At 40.7% G+C, this 6554-nt stretch overlaps 1 pseudogene; it reads left to right on the top strand.

The window, feature by feature from the left end:
• The first annotated feature begins 1477 nt into the window (after positions 1-1477).
• On the top strand, positions 1478-4183 carry LOC118705542 (annotated as a pseudogene).
• The last annotated feature ends 2371 nt before the right edge of the window (positions 4184-6554 follow it).

Below are 6554 nucleotides of genomic sequence, written 5' to 3'. Positions count from 1 at the left end.
AGAGTCACCCACATTGCCGTCATCTGTTTCCACAGCCCCAGGAAACCCACACAGGCTGCTTCTGAAGCTTCCCCATCACACTGCTACAGGGCAAATGCTCTCCGAGGCACAGCTGTGTTCTGGACCTCGGAGGTCTCTCCCTAACCTGCCCAGTTTTCTCTGTGCACGTGAGGGGGGAAAAATGCTTCTTCAATAATGTATGTCAATTTTCTTTCAATTACATGTAGCACAGGAGCTATTTGGTTTGTAAGGTGGAAAAATAATCCCCACTCTATATTTTGTGCCGTTGTTTTTTTCCCAGCTCAATCAGGAGATTTTTTCTTATTAGATTTACTACTGACTTGGTAACTAATGAGAATTGCCAGCCTTTGAAAAGCAATTACTTCTGAGTAAAACAAGCACTTCTCTGAAAGCATCAGAAAAGGGCTGAACGTACTGTAAACAAGGTACTGAAGAGAGGGGCTCTGCTGCTTCTGCTTCCGTCTTGCAAAACTGCTTCATCAAAACCATCTGTGCGAGAGATGGCTGAAAGGTGAGGCCCTAAGTGGCCATTGACTCTATTTTCCAGCTTTCCAATGTGTGGGATCCCTTAACACGACCCGCGTGGTTCAGGGCCCACTCAGGGTCCGGTTTCTGGAGAAGGCCGCACACTAAAATGAAGAGAGAGACTGGAAAAGAGTTAATTTGGGAAAATGGGGGCCAGGCGGGAAGTCTACCTCTAGTGGGAAGACTAACCGCTCTCTGGCCTTTTACCATTCCTTTTATTGAGATTCTGAAACAAAGACATGTCTTAAGGAGGAAGTTCCAACAGCAGAAAATCAACTTACATTTACATATGATTAACAAATTAAAGTTGCCTCAAGCACCACTATCTCAACTATACAATGAGCTAATGCCTCTGACCATTCAGAGCCTTCAAGGTCGGCTAGCTCTTTTTACATTTTATCTCCTGTGACTATGCTAGGTTTTGGTTCCCTGTTCCTGGTTCCCGGCACCAATGGGTACCACCAACTACGTACCGTATTTTTCGGACCATAAGACGCTCCGGACCATAAGACGCACCAGTTTTTAGAGAAGGGAAATGAAGAAAAAAAGATTCTGAAACAAATAGTGTCCTAAAATATTTTATGTGCATTAAAACCCAACATCACAGTCATAAACACATGTAATCAACCCTGTAAAGTAAACAGCAGCATTTAGAACCATTTTAGAGCCGGGCAAGCACACGGAGACCACACAGAGCCGGGCAAGTAAAAAAACTTTTTTTTTAAAGTATATGTGTAGGCTATATTTGGACCATAAGACGCAGGGACTTTTCCCCCCCACTTCTGGGAGGAAAAAAGTGCGTCTTATGGTCCGAAAAATACAGTAGATGTCTACAGGCAGATACCTGGTAAAGGAAACGCGATGTGCCACATGAAATGGAATACTAACCAGCCCTAAAAAGGAAGGAAATGCTGCTGCACGTGGTACACGGATGGATCTCGAGGACCTAACGCTGAGTAAAATAAGCCAGTCACAGAAGGACAAACACTGCATGACTCCGCTCATAGAAAGTGTCTATGGTAGTCAAACTCATGGCGGCAGAAAGCGGAATGGTGGCTGCCAGAGCCTGGAGGGAAGAGGCAATGGGAGAAGCTGTTTGATGAACCTAGAGATTGTCATGTACGATGAAAAAATGTGCAGAGATTTTCTGTAAAATGCACATAAAATTAACAATACTGTGTAGTGCACTTACAATTTTTTCATATTATGTGTTCTTCACAACCACTTAAAAAAAACAAAATCCTACAAGTTTCAGCTCTGGCCCATATGGACTGCATGGTCTTAAGTTACTTATTTTGCCCTTTTATCAAGTGTAGGTAAATAACTACCTTGCTGAACTATTGGGGGGATTTAAGTACATAGTGCACACAAAGCACTAAAACCTGCAGGAGAGAAAACAACAACAAAAAAGGACGTTGAGAGAATAAAATTCATGGGCCTTAAAAAGATGACACAGAGCCTCACAGCTGACAGCCTGCCTCGCTGCTTGCATGCCCAGTTGCTGGCCCAAAGCAAGGCTTTGATTACGTGAAGTCCTTTGCCAGATTAGGCTAGTGTCCAGTGGCTCATCTTGGGCTTATGGGAAAGATGTGAAATTTGGTGTAGGTGCCCAAGATTTAAAGCTTCAGCTGTGTAGACCTTTTAGCCAATGCTGTAGTCATTACTGTGTGGCCAAAGGCAAGCAATTCAGGAGAGCTGGGGAAATCCCAAAGTAGCAGAAAGTTGGTATGACTATTGCAAAGTCCACTGACGTAAAAGATAACAATATTGGCACTGAACTTGTTCAAGAAATGGCCAATAATACAAACGAAGAAGCCGGGGATGGCACCATTATTGCTGCTGTACCAGCACACTCCAAGGTCAAGGAAGGCCTTGGGAAGATTAGCAAAGTTGCTAATGCAGTGGAACGTAGGAGAGGTGTGATGTTAGCTATTGATGCTGTGATTGCTGAGGGTAAGAAGCAGTCTGCACCTGAAGAAGTTGCTCAGGTTGCTACAATTTCTGCAAGTGGAGACAAAGAAATTGGCAATAGCCTTTCTGATGCAATGAAAAAGTTTGGAAGAAAGGGCGCCATCACAGTAAAGGGTGAGAAAACTGCTGTGAGTTAGAAATTATTGAAGGCATGAAGTTGGATAAAGTTTATATTTCTCCATAATTTACACAGCAAAGGGTCAGAAATGTGAATTCAAAGATGCCTAGGTTCTACTGAGTGAAAAGAAAATTTCTACTGTCCAGTCCCTTGTACCTGCTCTTGAAATTGCCAATGCTCACTTTAAGCCCTTGGTCCTAATTGCTGAAAGTGTTGAGGGAGAAATTCCAGGTACACTTATTTTTTTAAAAATCCTCACCAAGAATATGTTTCTATTGATTTTGAGAGAGAGGGAGAGAGAGAGAGAGACATCATGTGAGACAAACATTGATCATCTGTTTCTGGTACGTGTCTAAACTGGAGATTGACTCCACAATCTAGATATGTGACCTTTTGAGCCACCAACTGAGCCACCTCCCCAGGGTTATGTATACTTGTTTTGGATAGGCTCGTGGTCAGCAAACTGCGGCTCTCGAGCCACATGCAACTCTGGCCCCGTGAGTGCGGCTCTTCCCCAAAATACTACGGCCTGGGCGAGTCTATTTTGAAGAAGTGGTGTTAGAAGAAGTTTAAGTATAAAAAATTTGGCTCTCAAAAGAAATTTCAATCGTCGTACTGTTGATATTTGGCTCTGTTGTCTAATGAGGTTTGCCGACCACTGGATAGGCTAGAAGGTGGTCTTCAGATTGTAATAGTCAAAGCTCCAGGTTTTGGTGACAATCGAAAGAACCGTATGAAAGACATGGCTATTGCTACTGGTGATGCAGTGTGTGGAGAAGAAAAGTTTGCTCTATAAATCTTGAAGATGTTCATCTTCATGACTTAGCAAAGGTTGGAAAGTCATTGTGATGAAAGATGATGCTATGCTCTTGAAAGGAAAAGATGACAAGGCTCAAATTGAAATGATTAAGAAATCATCGAGCAGTTAGATATCACAACTAGTGAATATAAAAAAGAAAAACTAAATGGACATTTGGCAAAACTCTCAGATGGAGTAGCCGTGCTGCAGGTTGGTGGGACAAGTGATGCTGAAGTGAATGAAAAGACAGAGTGAATGAAGAAGGCATTATTTTGGGAGGGGGCTGTGCCCTGCTTTGGTGCATTCCAGCCTGGGACTCATTAACACCAGCTAATGAATGTAAAAAAAAATTAATTTAGAAACTTTTTAAAAACACTCAAAATTCCTGCAGTGACCATTGCTAAGAATGCAGGTATTGAGAGACTAGTGATAGTCAAGGAAATTATGCAAAGTTCCTCAGAAGTTGTTTATGACTCTGTGTTCGGAGATTTTGTGAATATGGTGGAAAAGGAATCATTGCTCCAACAAAGGTTGTAAGAATTGCTTTGTTGGATGCTGCGGGAGTGGCCTCTCTATTAACAACAGCAGATGTAGTCATGAGGAAGAGAAAGACCCTGGAATGAGCGGAATAGGTGGGTTGGGAGGTGGTGTGTTCTAATCCTGGAATAGTGCTTTACCGTTATCAATGAGAACTGTGAGAGGAAGGAGCTCAAGGCAGTGCTCATCACCTATAACCTCAAGAGTTCATTTGAAGGCGATGACTAAAGAAAATGCTGGCTGCCCTAACGGGTTTGGCTCAGTGGATAGAGCATCGGCCTTCAGACTGAAGGGTCCCAGGTTCGATTCCGGTCAAGGGCATGTACCTTCGTTGTGGGCACATCCCCAGTAGAGGATGTGCAGGAGGCAGCTGATCAATCCCTCTAACTCTTTATCCCTCTCCCTTCTTCTCTGTAAAAAATCAATTAAAAAATATTTTTTTAAAGAAGTAAAGGCTGCCTGATGTTTAAGAAAATCACTATAACCATCAGTTACTGGCTCCAATCAAGAGCATCCAATGGTTTACTGTTGTCGTTTTGTACTTTTTAATAAAAAGACATCTGTACATTCCTGATAACTTAGCACAAGAGCCATGTACTAATGTACTGCTTTGAACTTAAAAAAACAGGCATTTTCCCTGCTATTCTGTTAAGTAAGGATTTTAGTGCTTACCATCACCCCGTGAGAAGTGTAGAAGTAGTCCTTCTGTGCACAAGGTAGGGAAATAAAATGTCCAGTTATATTGCAACTTTTTTTGTAATAAAAATTTGTTTTTTAAAATACGATAGAATAAAATAAGTTAAAAATATGATAGAAATAAATATTGAACTAAGTGGTGATTTAGTTACATGGGAAATGGTATTCAGAAAAGTTTTATAATTCTGTTGGAGAATTTATAAAGAATTTGCGATAGTGATATAAAAAAGTAAGCTAAAAACAGAAAAATTTATTATTATTTATAGGAAAATAAAGTTGCACAAGGAAAATATAGAATTTTGTTATAGTATTTGGCAAGGCGGTAGATGACAATTAAGTGATCAAAATAATGTCAACACTAAACACTAACTGAAAATGTGGGCATTGTGCTAAGTGAAACTTGTCAGATAGAGAAAGACACAGAGCATATGATCTCACTTATGTGGAATCTAAAAGAACAGACAAAACAAAATGAAATAAAAAATAAGCTCATAGATACAGATTGGTGGTGCCGGAGGGAAGGAGGTTAGGGATTGGGTAAATTAGGAGAACAGGGTCAAAAGGTACAAAACTTCCAATTATAAAAATAAGTAAGTCATGAGGATATAATGTACAATGTGACCATAGTTAATGCTGTATTGTATATTTGAACATTGTTAAGAGATTAAATCTTTTAAAATATATATATTTTATTGATTTTTTTACAGAGAGGAAGGAAGAGGGATAGAGAGTTAGAAACATCGATGAGAGAGAACCATCAATCAGCTGCCTCCTGCACACTTCCTACTGGGGATGTGCCTGCAACCATGGTACATGCCTTTGACTGGAATCGAACCTGGGACCTTTCAGTCAATAGACTGACGCTCTATCCTAACTGGTTAGGGCAAGAGAGTAAATCTTAAAAGTTATCATCATAAGAGAAAAAAACCCACCAATTTTTGTAACTGTATATGGTGATAGACGGTGACTAAACTTATTGGGGTGATCATGTCACAATGAATATAAATTTTAAATTATTATGTTATACACTCAAAACTGATGTAATGTTTTATGTCAAGTATTCCTCAGCTAAAAAAATAAAATTAAAAATAATGCAAACAGCACTAACTGAAAATGTGCTATCATTGAACTGTGAGGTTGGAAGGAGGGAAAGTGGTAGTGGAGTATAAGAGTATTAAGTCCTCATAATCAAAAGTCAGTAACTAATGCATACAGTTAATAAATCAGGAAATAATGGTTTAAAAACTACTTAGCAGTGAATGGGCCCCCAATTCATACGAAATAACTGAAAGAGTTGAGAATACTTTTTCCTGGGGAGCTGGACACAAACTGGGATTGGGGGACAGCCAGATTATAAACTCTGTAGTGTCATGTGACCTTTTAAATTATATAAAAGTCTGACTTTGATAAAAAGAAATAAAAAGACAAGCTTAATAAAAGGAGGTCATACTGGGAAAGACACGATTAACTTCATTTGAAATGTGCTCAGTGTATTAGCTCAGGCTGCATAACAACACGCTCTGGACTCAGGGGCTTGAACAACCAACATTGATTTTCTGGCAGTTCTGCAGGCTGGAAGCTGGAGATCAGGATGTCAGCATGGCTGGTGTCTGCTGAGCCTCTCTTCCTGGCTTGTAGAAGGCTTCCTTCTCCTTGTATCCTCACATAACCTCCTCTCCGTGTATGCTCAGGGAGCAAAAGAAAGAGAAAGACAGCAAACTCTCTGGTTTCTCCTGTCACTAATCCCATCACGAGGGTCCCATCTTGGTGACCTCTTCTAACCCTAAAGCCCTCCCCAAGGCTCATCTTCAAATATCATCATTTCAGCAGGAGGGCTTAAACATGAACTCTGTGTGTGGGGTGGAGGGTGAGGGGCACAATTCAGCC

This window comes from Pipistrellus kuhlii, unplaced genomic scaffold (assembly GCF_014108245.1).
Source record: "Pipistrellus kuhlii isolate mPipKuh1 unplaced genomic scaffold, mPipKuh1.p scaffold_m20_p_5, whole genome shotgun sequence".
In the NCBI taxonomy this organism is placed as follows: domain Eukaryota; kingdom Metazoa; phylum Chordata; class Mammalia; order Chiroptera; family Vespertilionidae; genus Pipistrellus; species Pipistrellus kuhlii.
The sequence above is the reverse complement of the archived record's forward strand: the minus strand, read 5'-3'. Positions and strand labels throughout refer to the sequence as shown.